Raw genomic sequence first — 14,967 nt, 5'->3', positions numbered from 1 at the left:
GGGCTCGGTGCTGGGCCCACTTCTCTTCCTAATACACACAACCTCAATGGGCCCAATCATTCAGATTTTCTTATCACTACTATGGCAGTAACACGCTCTTCCTGTCATTTCAGTCGGATGACCCCATAGTATCCGGAAAAATCTCAATTTGGCTTTCTGACAGATTGACGTAAATTAATAATAACACCATTTTCAGCACAGTCTAATGAAGGCTAAATCATTTGTCATCCCAGACAGTCTGCAATTCAACACAACATCATCAAACAGCTTAGTTTAACAACAGTAACACCATTGAGGCCAGTAAGAATCTTCATACATACATACGTAAGTCAGATTTTTTTTTCTTTTTTTGAAAAAACAAACAAATATATTTTTGTTCAGCAAGGAAGCATTAAATTGATCAAAAGTGACAGTAAAGACTTTTACATTGTTACAAAAGAGTCATATTTCACATGAATGAGGGAGCATAAGAGACTTTAAAAATCTTGAAAACATTAAAAATCATATAAACCTTTAAACAGTAGTGTACACTAAAATGACCTGGGAAAAGTTAATAAAATATATATTTTTAATTTACCGGCTATTTGATTTAATATGTTTTGTGTTATGCTCTGATAATTATCAATTTTCAAGTGTCCAGATACTTTCTGGGCCTACTTTTACTGGCAGACCTATCTGTCCAAGTTTGGAAATTTGTATTGCTGTGCTTTTTATGTTGTAGCACTTCTCATTTATGGCCTAATTAGAAGTCACTTTGGATAAAAGCCTAAATGAATAAATTTGTAAATGTAAATTTTCCTGATGGCCACAAACTGTAACCACACCTATGCAAACTGCCACACCCTTATGATTGCATGAAATATGCATTAAAACACAGTTGGACCATGCTTAAGTATTCATATGGGCAGTAGATGTCATTGAAGCTTGGTCAATGAGGCTTTGTTTTGATTGCAGCTGTTTTGTCACCGCCCAGGTCAATCGTGAGCACAGGAAAAGAGGTGAACTAATCCTAGAGAACTCAAAAACAAACTTAGGCCTCACTCAGCTCCAAAGCTGTACATCAAGGCAGTGAAACTCATTTTATTACACAATGGCATAAAAGTGGTCAGTGTGATGTTCTGGAATAATAAAGCCAATGGAAACCTCCAACCTTGAGTTGCAGTTAGCAAAATTTCAGTTTGCAAAAACAGGTCCGTGGTCAATAGTGTAATGATGTATGAAGCACAGATCACAAAGAAATCACTTTCAAACTAAGTAGCTTTTGTTTGTTAGCTTAGCAAATTCACTTGACCAAATGAGCAAAATATGCATGGGGAACTTTTCACCCTCATGCAAAACTCCTGTTCATGTCGATTCCTATTGAAATGATTTCATCCACAAAATCACATCAAGGAACAATGTGACCACACCTTTAGAAAAAAAGGGAAAGACCCAGTCGAGACACAAATGATTATAAATCAAGGCAACAGAGCAAGTCAGGCAAAAATAGCTCTTGAGGAAACGTGTGTGGCTTTACTAGGCCAGAACAATGGGAGAAGAGGGCGGCTCGAGAAATAGGCCAGCAGTGGCTACAGTATAAAGGAAACTAGCAATGACCCCCAAGGAGCTTGTGGAAGACTCGTGGCTTCCTGCCCTGGTTCATGCCTCCTGCACCTCCTCCAGTGTGAAGAAGGGCTCTAGTGCGCAGGATAGGGGTCGCAGTGCCAGAGAAGGTCGGGGGTCCCACAAGGGTAAGGTTCCTGTCCAGGGAAATCCTGTCTTTCAACTGCATCACATTGGGGTTCAGGACCCTCACTGTGTCTACAGGCCCCTAAGGGACTGTTAGCTCAAAAATGCAGATTGTCTGACAAAGCAAGCCACACTTCCTTAACACTTTCTGATTGAACTCGAGGTCACAGAAAGCGTACGCCAGGAGCAGAGGAGTTTCCGAACTGCAGAATCAGGCCAAAGATCATCAACACCTTCAGCATACACTTTTAAGAATAAAGGTTCTTGATGGTTCCATGAAGAACCTTTAAAATCCATGGAATCTTCCATTGCACAAAAGGTTCTTTATAGCAGTAAACAGTTAAAATGTTCTTCACATTAAGAAAAAAAAATCTTTTAAGAACTGTTAACTGAAAGGTCTGCGAAAAACCTCTTTTAGAAGCTTTATTTTTAAGAGTGTAAGCAGCATCTTCAGACACCTGAGGTTCATCCTCCATGAGAAGCGAGACTAAAGACTGAATATAGTGGGTTGTAGAGGCACGTCGGCGATATGCATGATGCGATCGCACCGGATCTATGGGTGTGAGACCAAGAGGACTCATCCTCCCTGATGTACAAAGCATCCCTTCATGAGCGTCTCTATTCTCTCCATTGTGAGCGCTGGTTTTAGGGCCGTCTCTAGCTCTCCCTCTCTCAGGCCTGTCACTGGAGCTAAATGACTTCCCTGTCATCAGCTGAACCCACAGCCGGTTCAGCTGCAGGCATTCAGGCGAGCTGAGCTGACAGCTCACTCCTGATCACAGAGGCTCACAGAGGCACATCTTAAATGGTATGCAGTAAATTAAATGAGGCTGAGCTACATTATGGCCTTAATGGGAAAACATTACCTGTCTGTCAGAACTAGAATGCCACATTGTCTAAAAGCAATGACACACTGAATATGTCTGTGTGTGTGTGTGTGTGTGTACCTGGTATTTCCTACATCATGGTTACATAATGTAGGTTCTCTACATTAAGTTTATTAATACCAGTAAATTTTGACCTTGTGGGGACATGAGGAAACAAACATTGAGTTGAAACTTCTGAAGTTTTAGAGTGAGGGTAAGGGGATTGAAAATACAGTTTGTACAGTAGAAACCATTACGCCTGAATGTCCCCATAATGATAGAAATACCAATTTGTGTGTGATATGTTAATTTCAGTGTTGTTTCCATGTTATTTTCTGGGTTCATGAAAGTAATTGGTAAAATTGGAACTAAGAAACCTAGCAAAAAAAAAAAAATTATTCAGCAAGGACACATTAAATTGATCAAAAGTGACAGAAAAGACTTTTATATTGTTACAAAAAAATTTTTTTCAAATAAATGCTGTTCTTCTAAATTACATATTAATCAAAGAATCTCTTAATAATTATATCACAGTTTCCACAAAATATTAAGCAGCAACTGTTTGAAAGATTGACAATAATAATGATGATGATGATAATAATAATAATAATAATAAAACGTTTTTGAGCAGCAAATCAGTATATTAGAATGAACATCACAGGAATAAATTAAGAATAAATGCTAAAAATGAGAATTGCAGAAAGAGTTTTCTTATTGTATTTTAAACACATTTTGAGTTTTAAGTCAGTAAACAAACGAAACAATTGTATTATCTAAATGTGCCATTTGGGGGCAGTAGCTCTAAACTAAACGTAAAGTGTCAAGACACACATTGTTTACGGAAACTCTCCATAGACGTAATGGCTTTTATACAAGTTGTATTTTCTATCCACACCAACCCTACACTTTAACCTACCCCTTACAGAAAACTGTGTGCAAGTGTGTTTGTAAGTGTATGTGGTTTGTGGTCAGTTCATCTTCTGCATCCGTTCTCACTGTTTCTGACCAATGTTTCAGTAAACAGCCCATTGCTTTTATACCTCAAAATATGATCAAAATATGGCATCATGTGGATGTTGCTCACAAGTTTATATACTTAACTCTTATTCTTGATTCCAATTTGGTCAGTGCTGAAAATGAAAAAGGAACATTTTAATGATGTTGCAAAGTCTGCTCAGGTTAAGGCTTTATAGTTAAATATTTGACATGACCCAAAACAGCAAAGGCACAGCTAGTAGACTGAGAAGGGAATATGAGACAACCACAAATGTTCCATGATGAACCGACTTCAACTTGACGCTAGGGACATCTGCTGCAGGTGTCTGAGCTTGTAAATGTGACTTACATGCTCTACAGTTTGAGCTGTAGCAACACTAGATTTCTGTTTAGTTCAGATCTTGGAGCAGATCTTAAGAGCTTTGTCCCTCTTGTCTGTCGTATTACCTGTCATAATATGGTGTAAATGTGCCAAAGATACTGTAGACTAAGTAACTAATTGAGCTTAAACAGCACAGCAAAGAATTATGTAACTATGGCTTTCAACTGATTAAACAATTACTTATATAGATGTAATATATAATTAATTTACTGTATGTGTTTGAAATATGCATCCTGGTGCTCTATTATTACTAGTTAAAAAAAGTAAGTAAAATAACATTTTGTAATGTCTAATAAGGTTCATTCATAATTCTGTGATTACACTGATTGTCTTAAAGTATTATTTAATGTTTTGACAATTTAACAATATTGCATTAATCCTGACTGTACTATCTTTTTTTTCTTTCTTTTCAAGCCCCTCCTTAACTATTCTTCACGGAGTCCACACACTCTAAGATACATCAAAAGAGTTTCCAGACATTATCTCATTTCAGGTAAAATATTATATAAATATCTTTCACAGATCTTTATACATGTTTCTTTTTTGTTTAAATGTTTTGTGATTTGTTTTTACATTAGACTGGACAAAGACATCTTTGTCAAGGAAGTATTTAGCTATCACTGTTAAAGAAAAAGTATCAAAATGTTAACAGTAAAAGACTGTAAAATTTTACTTTAAAAACGATTTGGTTAACAGTAAGTTTCCTTATTCTTTATGGTAAAAAAAACTGTAATAAAACTATAACAGGACATTTCGTTTTATTTTACAGTAAAATGCTGTTCAGTATACAGTTTTTTTGAGTTAAAAAGACAAAATCATCTTACAATTTAAAGTGAAAATTTATTTCTTATTTATTTATTTATTTATTTGTGTGCACCTTATATGTTAGTATATCACTTTTGATGTGCTTTGATTCATTATGTGACTTTCTTATTACCACCAGTTTTTGGTGGTTGTATTATAAAGATATGAAACAGATTTGAGTATTAACATTATATCTGTATGTTAATGGAAGATACATTTACAGAATATTCAGTTTTATTTTTACTGTAAATTTAAGTTCAATCAATTAAAAAACAAATAAAACCACCATAAAGGCTTGTGTGTGTTGTTTAACTTGAACTTGACATGCATATTACAGAAATCAAAAACTCTTCCGAGAATGGAAAGCAGCGAGGTCATCTCAACTGAGAAACCTACAGTTGTTATCCAGTTAAATCCACTGGCGACACAAGACGGGGTTATTTGTGATGAAGGAGATTATCATTATACAGCTCTTAAAAGACTTTTCAAAGCAGAACCAAAGGCACTGGGGGTAATGCATTGAATGATGAATTATAATTATATGATGTATGGTTTGGAGAATTACCTGTTAATTTAAACATCTGACCTTCATCTGCCCTCTAGACAGTCCAGATAATGGTTGGACTGATGGTCTTCTTTCTTGGTATTGTACTTCGCATCCGTGTCCCTGAGTACAGTTATTATGGTGTTTTTGAATATAGTGGCATAACTTACTGGGGATCCCTTGTTGTAAGTTTAATTTAATGGTTTTGCTCTTTTGCTTCTCATTTCCAGAATCATTGAAATACCATGTGTTTCCTTCTCAGTACATCAGTGCTGGATCTCTGTCTGTTGCGGCGCAGAATAAACTTTATCCGTGTCTGGTATGTACAAATCAACCACCAATTCAGCCCATTATAACTCTTTAATTGTAACATTGTTTTTAATGTATTTCCACACTAATATCAGTTATAACCTTAGGTTGTCACAAATGTAGCATAAGTTCTAAAACTATATTTTATTTTATATTATTTTATTTTATTTTGATTTGAGTAGGTCTCTTCCACTTAAAAGTATTTATGAGTTTAATGCCTTTTCACTGATCTGTTCATTATAAAATACTCCCAGTGGTCTGAAAGAAGTAAATTATTTCATTGCAGGTGAAAGCCTCTCATGGAGTGAATACTTTCAGCACCCTAATTGCAATGATAGCCATTTTTCTGATGAGCATGCAATTAGCATCAATACCAAGAAATCATGTAAGTTTATGTCCTCAGGAATGCACAATGTATGCAATATTTTGCATTCATGTTTAATATGCATTTATTTGTTTTTAGCTTGTAATTACTGTGTCAGTTGCAATTGCTTGTGTGTGTGTGTGTGTGTGTGTGTGTGTGTGTATTCTGATTGTTGAGATGCTCTGATAACTAGCTCAATATACCTGCTTCAATACAATTTTTGTTCAATTTTTGTAGCATTTTATTTTGCCGACCATTGTAATATTGGCATTCACCATCCTTCAGTTCATCATCTCCATCTGTATCTCAACATTTTCCTACAAAGCCATCAGCAACAACGACTCTACAGTAGTAAATGTTGCACTAAACTAGGTAAATGATTTAAAGATGATGCTTTTATTCCCATTACCAGGGTGGCAGTCAGTTATTTGCATTAAAGTCAATTGAGAGAACGATGCACGAACAAGCCACAACCAAAGAAAGCTATTAGAATGAAAAGGAATGCAATAAAGCAATGTTTCATGGTAAACTGCCTTTAGTGCACATCATACTGTATGAAATGGGCATAAGAATATAACATAACATGTTTTATTGCTTTTCCCTTTATAATTTAGCAAAGACAGTACAACCTAAAAAAGGGTCTGGATGGTGTGTGGTTCTTATTAGCAGAATTAAACTCAGAGGTGGAAAGTAACGAATTACATTTACTCGCGTTACTGTAATTGAGTAGCTTTTTTGTGTACTTCTGCTTTTTAAAGTAATTTTTAAAATCTGTAATTTTACTTTTACTAAAGTATTTTTTGTTTGAAGTATTGTACTTCGCTACATTTTAAAACTCATTAATTACTGAGTAAAAAAAAAAAATCGCCCCCCGGAAACTACTGCAGTAAATAATGGGCAGGAGGGCAAACTGACGCTAAAATCACAAGAAAGATGCAGACGGACAAAACAGGCGTTAGTGGTGCAGACACCGCTGAAAACAAAACCCCGTCATATTCTGAAGTTGAACTCGAAGGAAATGACGTGAACCCTGGTCATATTTATGCTTTATTATGCAATGTAAGCTGTGCTTACCTAGGGAGACCAAACTAGCAGCTTATAAAATCTCGACAAGACATCAACCCTTCACAAGCATGTAGAGGTAAGCTAAATAATTGCATCGCTGCATTGGTGGTTAAAATGAAGCTTTGACATTTTAGCAAGAGGTTTTGCACAAATAATTAGGCAAAAAGACAGTGGTGCGGAGTGTGCGATATATATCGTCTGCGATAATATCATAATTGTCGATAATAATCGATTATATATATATATATATATATATATATATATATATATATATATATATATATATATCAAGTTAATTAAGAGACATACATATTTACAACAGGTCAGTAAACAAGTTAATTAAGAGACTTGCGTTTTAGACACCATATTGCCTGTTTTTGCTCTATTTCTACAACAAAAAAATAATTCCAAGCACAGTTTTGCGTCTCTGAACAACATGACAGTGTTTCGTTCCTGAATGAATCAACCGTTTAAATGATTCGGTTCAATCGCAATGACTCACTTATTAACAGTGACTTGCTGACACCTACTGGCCATTTTAATTTCACATTTAAAGTATCTTTTGATTTTTTTTATTAATAATTCATTTCTTATAATTTCAAATGAGTATTCAACATTTTATGTCTGGTTTATCAAAACATTATTCATGCATTTGTAACTGCAGGTTAAATGCATTCGTGTCCTGCACTAAACAGTGTGTAAATACATCTAAATGCCACTTCCGATGAAGCTTCTGCATTTCCTCTGCATTGAAAAGATGAGTTTGTTGATACTGATTTGCCTGGTAACAGCCCAAATGTCTTATTATTCTAAATAACTGATTCATTTAATTAAAAACAACTAGTGTGAGATTAATAGGCCTATCCCGGGGGTGTCAAACTCAGTTCCTGGAGGGCCGTAGCCCTGCAGAGTTTAGTTCTAACCCTGCTCCAGCACACATATCATGTAGTTTTCAAATAAGACTAAATGATTAGATTAGCTGGATCAGGTGTGTTTAATTAGGGTTATATCTAAACTGTGCAGGACAGTGGCCCTCCAGGAACTGAGTTTGACACATTTTTGCCTCCCTCCCACTGTTAAAATGTAACTAAGTAATTTTTACTCTGAGTAAATTTTAAAACGAGCTACTTTTTACTTTTACTTGAGTAGATTTTTAGACTGTTACTTTTACTTTTACTTAAGTAACATTTCAACAATTTAATAGCACTTTAATGTGGTGTGACAGATCAATATCATCTTTACTACAAGTTATAACTAACTTCTGTACTAACATACAGTATCTTGTCTGTTGCTGCTTCCCAGGAAAACTGAGTCACAGTGAAGAGATCAAAGGCTGCAGGAAATTGATATCTCACATTGTTGCTTTTTAATCTGTTCTAGTGTTACAGTGTTGTATTCATGCATATATGAAAATTACTAATTATACATCAGACCCAACGTTTTGACATGCATTTTCTTTTTTATGTTTGACATGGAGAAAAAAGACTGTATTTGTTAACCAAGTTTCTGAATGAGTATATTCTGAAAGTATTTTAAGACCAGTGCTGGGGGTAATGCATTACAAGTAGTGTGAGTTATGTAATCAGATTACTTTTTCAAGTAACTTGTCACACACTCACTGTTTGGACCCTGGTTGTGTGTGTGGTAAATTGGTTGTCATCTGATTTCATCATTATGTTTAGGTGTGTGCCATTATCTCCCCTACTTAAGTTCAGTTCTTTTAGTGTTTGTCTGTTGGGTCTCTATTAAAGTTCTAGACTAAATGTGAACATGCACTTGCACAAAAACAAATTGAGTTTTCCTCAAAATTAATAAAAACAGTGAAATGCAAACTCAGAATATGATGCAAACCTGCAATAATTAAATGTTAAATAAAAGAAATTTCCTTCATTTATTTAATCCCATTTTAATAATCAGTGTCTTCGCTGATCCAATTCAACCATAATAATAAAACAATATATTGCTGTGGAGTGTTGAACTTTCTTCTCCTGCATCTTTTGCAGTTCAGAATGGCAGCACAGCTGAAAAGTTTGTTTGAGCTGCAGTCTCTACTGTACAGATACGACTTTACATTTCCTTCCGCTTCAGGCTTTTTCATTTCATTTTAAGTGTCAAACATCTAAAACACATTACAAAACAACACAACTCCTTTCACTTCAGGTAAAATATTTCATGCTAACATAAAGCAGCCCAGGTGAGAAAAATATTTAATGTATAAAAAAAACGCATTAATATCCATAAAATTTAGCTAAAGTAACACAATTCACTTTTTAAAGCAGTAATGCAATATTGTAATGCATTCCTTTTAAAAGTAACTTTCCCCAACAGTGATTAAGACAGTTTTTCTATACGTGTTATATAAGAAAAAACACGTTATATGTTAATAAAGCAGAGGAAAAAACACAAAACGCAGACAAAACCACACACACAACACACCACACACACACACACACAACACACAAACACACACACACACACACACACACACACACTAAAAACTGTTTACAGATATTTGTGTTCAAAAATTCTATATTTTATATGCTACCTTGTATTTTTATTAGAATTACAGGAGGAAGAGTGTTACATAATCATTAAAAGTATAAAAGCAAGTTCATATGACACAAGCTCCTCCTCAGCGGTTCTTTCACAGCAGGTAAAATATTTCATGCTAACATCTATGATTATCATCAACACAACTCCTTTCACTTCAGGTAAAATATTTCATGCTAACATCTATGATTAGTTTAATTAAAAAGCCTATATTTGTATACACACTTTAAAAAATACATTATTTAAAAATCAACCATCATCTTTTGACTGTTTTGATCTTTCATACCAGTTGTTTTGGTGTACATTTCTGCTCATTTATTGTTTTACTTTTGTACATATAATTCCAATTAAAGGGTTTTGGGATTCCTTTGGATCCCTGTCAAAAATACTATATAGATTTATAATAAGTGTTTATCTTAAGTTGCAATCAAATGATTATGATATGAGTGTATATTATTGACAACATTTTTAACTGTGAAGTTCTTTTATGACCTTTTTATAACATTGCAAGCTAATGTAGGTTGTGTTCTTGTTTTAGAAATCCTGGCGGTATCAGAGTTTATAACTCTAGACACATAATGAAGATGTACCATACATGAAAAGCAAAGAAAAGCTACCTTAAATGAGTTGCAAATGCCTACATTTTCATGCTAAATTAACAAAATTAAAATAATTTTAATAACCAAACAAACCAAAGAATTCCACAGTAACCATATACTTCCATTCAAATAATATTAGATTTTTTTCATACTATGAAAACCAGTTGGTACTGGCAATAGATTACCAACAGGTTACCAATATTCTTCAAAATATCTTTTGTTTTCAGCAAAACATAGAAACAGAATTCTCATTTTTGTGTGAACTATCCCATTAATTACATGTGAAAACTTTGCCTAGAATGGAAAGCAGCGAGGTCATGTCAACTGACAAAGCTACAGTTATCATCCAAGTCAGTCCACAGGTGCCACAAGATGCTCTTATTTGTCATCATGGACAGGAGACCGGAGGAGCATATCACAATATGGCTCTTACAGAATTTGTCAGAGCACAACCAAAGGCACTGGGGGTAATCCATTTAATGATTCATTATTATTATGAATGATTTTGTTAATACCTTTATTATCTCATTTTCTTCTGCAATAAAATAGAAAAAAATTTTGTCATATGTCCTTAAAGGGGTCATATGATGTTGCTAAAAAGAACATTATTTTGTGTATCTGGTGTAATGCAATGTTTTTTATGCGGTTTTAAGGAACAAAAAAAAAACAAACAAACAAACAAAAAAAACACATTATTTTCCACATAATGTACATTATTGTTGCTCCTCTATGCCCCGCTTTTCTGAAATGAAAGCTCATCATTCTGAAAAGTGAGGTGTATGCTGATTGGCCAGTTATCCAGTGCATTGCGATTGGCCGAATTTCTCAAGTGTGTGATGACCCTTACCATACTGTGATGCTGTGTGTCCCGGCGACCGATAAAACTCATTACAAACGAGGCATTTGTTGCATCCAATGGGGGAAATAATTACTAATTATAATGACTTATACTGTGTATTTATGCATTGCGTATCGCCCTGCATAAAACCATGTCTGCATTTGTGATCGGAGAAACGACGCACTACTCTACACTGCTCAAAACTCACGTTTGAATCATCAGTGGCAAATCCTATAAATATGAAAATGTACTTACAGGCTGTCAGTCAGAAGCGCCAGATGGTCCTTGCAAAGTTAGAATTGCCCCACTTTATAGAAACAGACACAGGCATTGTAGGCTACTCTCCCAGGAAACAGTCCTCAGCCTCTGTAAAATGCACTGCACACATCTGAATATTTGGGTTGAACTGTTCTGGAACAGTGTTGAAATACAACTTAACCACTGATTTGTAGTTGTGTCCTCTTTTGGAAATCCAAACAAAGTAGTTTTGCTTTCACAACGAAACACACAGCGACTCCACAACATGGAGGTGGTGGCAACAGCGAGAATAAAAGTTATGGCTTCTTTCTTTGTGTGAACATTTGGGCGGCGTTATACAAATCTTCCCACATCGTGACGTAGAGATGTGGGGGTGTGTTAGAACGAGCCGTTTTAGGGGTGTGTGGTTGACTCTTAACTTTTATTAAGAATATCTCTTTGGATTTGAGACTTTAGTCATTGCGACTTCACAGATCTTCTTTATGCACCAAGAGCTTGTAACACTCCAAAGAGAAAGGAAAAATTTAAATTGCATCATATGACCCTTTTAAGTGAATATTGTGGTCTGATTGCTTTAAGACTGTAGCACATAAAACACATTTCCCTTGTTTGTATCGCCAAACATGAATGATATCCTATTTCACATAACAGATGTTTATATATTCTCCACAAGACAAAATAATAACTGAATTTATAAAAAATGTTTACATGCCCTTGAATCTTAATACTTTATGTCATTTCTTGGATGATCCATGACGTAATAGTTGTTCATGAGTCGCTTGTTTGTCCTGAGCAGTTCAACTGCCTGCTGTTCTTCAGAAAAATGCTCCAGCACATTCTTTGGTTTTCCAGCATCTTCTGCATATTTGAACCCTTTCCAAAAGTGACTGTATGATTTTGAGATCTATAGTTTTACACTGAGGATAACTGAGGGACTCATACACAACTATTACAAAAGGTGAAAACATTTATTGATACACAAGAAGGCAACATAATGCATTAAGAGCCGGGGGATGTAAACTTATGAACAGGATGATGATGTGTGAATTCTTCTCATTTTGTTTAACAATCATATTTTTTCATTTAGAACTGGACTTCGGAAGCTAAATAAATACATAAGACAAAATAAGTAAAATTTACCCTGATCATCCAATTAAAAAAAAGGTTTAACCCACCCCCCCCCCCTCTCTTAATGCAACGTGTGGCCTTCTTGAGCATCAGTAAATGTTTTTACCTTATATGATATGTTCAATGTCAATCTCACTGTTGGAATGGGTTCAAATATGCAGAAAATGTTGGAAAACCAAAGAATGTGCAGGAGCTGGAGGATTTTTCTGAAGAACAGCAGGCAGTTTAACTGTTCAGGACAAACAAGGGACTCATGAACAACTATCACAAAATATATAAACAGTCATGGATCATCCAGGAAATTACACACAGTAGTAAGATTCAATGTAAACTTTTGAATGGGGTCATTTTTATAAATTCTGTATTATTTTGTCTTGTGGACATATATATATAATTACATTTGACCCATATCTGCCCTGTCTAGACTGTCCAGATATTGACTGGAGTGATGATTTTCCTATTTGGTATCGTACGCTCCAGCCACTACACTTACGGTTTTGGTTATGCTTTTTCTGCTTTTACTGGCATAACCTACTGGGGATCCCTTGTTGTAAGTTTCTTTTATTGGCTTTACTAGCTTCTGATTTTAATTTCCAGAATGAAGTTGAACATGCCCTGTGGTTCTTTCAGTACATCAGTGCTGGCTCTCTTTCTGTTTCTGTACAGAATAAACTTAATCCGTGTGTGGTGCTTACATACAATGTGATCAGCTTTTCTTTTCTCACATTACGATGCATTCATACAATATAGTTCATACTACTTTTTAAATGTTGCGCAATTTATACCACTAAAAGCACAAAGCCTTTCTATTATCTGTTGATTCAGTAAAGACTGCATGCAGTAGGGTTCATTGTGGCTATGGGGTAAATTGTGATTTTATTTAAAATCACAGCAATATACTTTTTATTAACATGATTTTTAATGAAAACCAAAAAATAAAAATGTTGCAAAAACATTAAGGGGACTTTTAGCCTCACTGACACATTTGTGTAAATGCATAAAAGGAAACCACAAGATTTCCATGGTAAACGCACTTTTACCACAGCAGTCTGAAAACTGAGACACTTTTACCACTAAAAGGATGTGAACTAAAAGACATCTGACTCGTTTTCAATTTACAAAGTTAAAAAATGCCCTGAAAAATAAAAATGATATAGAAATAATTTCTACTCAGATATTGCCAATAAATTTCATAATTAATTACGAATAAACGAAAAAACATTCAATAACACATAAAAAAAACATAAAACTTAAAAAGAACGAAACTAAAATAATCCAAAAAATTAATTTTTTTTTACAGTGTGAGTTCCAACTGTTTTCAAGCATACACCATTACTACTGTAAACATCCACCTCTTGTCAAATCACTACAAATTAAACACTCACAAATAAATAATTTTAAAATTGAAATTACAGCATGCAAGACTATATTAATTATAATCATACAGTGTGCAAGACTATATTAATTTGATTGTTGTTTTTATTTATATAAATAGTATGTCATTATTGAAGCAAATTTATACTACTAAAGATTGTGCTGGTCATACAATTACAATGAACTGTCATACTTCAAAATGATACAAAGACCATAAAAGTAGTCCATGTGACTTGTGCCCTGTGTTCCCAGTGTCTGAAAACATGGTATAATGTAATATAACTCTGAAATGTAAACTCATTTTTTGAGATACTGCTTTCATATAAGCATGTTGAATATTTTTAGAGACATGATCTAGGGATCATTGGAATATTGCTGGTGTTCTCCATCCTTCAGTTCATCATCTCCATCTGTATCTCAGTATTTGCCTGCAAAGCCACCAGCAACAACGACTCTACAGTGGTATATGTGGCACTGAAGCAGGTAAATGATTTAGGGTCAGTTTTATCCCAGTATCTTACATTAAACAAGTAACAGACACAAGGGTAAAGCTATCAAAAACAACAACATGCAACACACTTCATTGTAAACTACTTCTTCATTCTGTTAGTCTGCTAAAATGTGTGAGAGTGATAGTTATCCTTTGGTTATTCTTCACATTTAGCTTATAAATAGTTATTAAGGTGTGTGAATGTTAATAATGATAATGAGTCTGAATCTCTTCTGTACTAACATACTGTATCTTTTCTGTTGCTTCCCAGGGAAACTGAGTCATTATGAAGAGATCCATAGGCTCCAAGGAAATTAATATCTCATAATATTGTTGCTTTTTTAATCTGCTCTAGTGTTACAGTGTTGTATTTATGCATATTTTGTTATATATTTGAAAACTGTACTTCTGCATCAGGCCCATGTATTTTCATTTTCATGTTTGACATGGAGAAAAAGATTGTATTTGTTAACCAAGTTTTTGAATGAGTATATCCTGAACGTGTGTTAAGACCAGTGCTGGGGGCAACGCATTGAAAGTAATGTGAGTGACATAATCAGATTACTTTTTTCAAGCATCTAGTAACTCATTACTTTTTAATTTACAGAAAAAAATTCTGACTTTTTTTCAAATAAGTAATACCAGTTTTCCCATTTACTGACTGACAGCTCT

This window comes from Cyprinus carpio, chromosome B10, assembly GCF_018340385.1.
Source record: "Cyprinus carpio isolate SPL01 chromosome B10, ASM1834038v1, whole genome shotgun sequence".
NCBI classification, from domain to species: domain Eukaryota; kingdom Metazoa; phylum Chordata; class Actinopteri; order Cypriniformes; family Cyprinidae; genus Cyprinus; species Cyprinus carpio.
The sequence above is the reverse complement of the archived record's forward strand: the minus strand, read 5'-3'. Positions refer to the sequence as shown.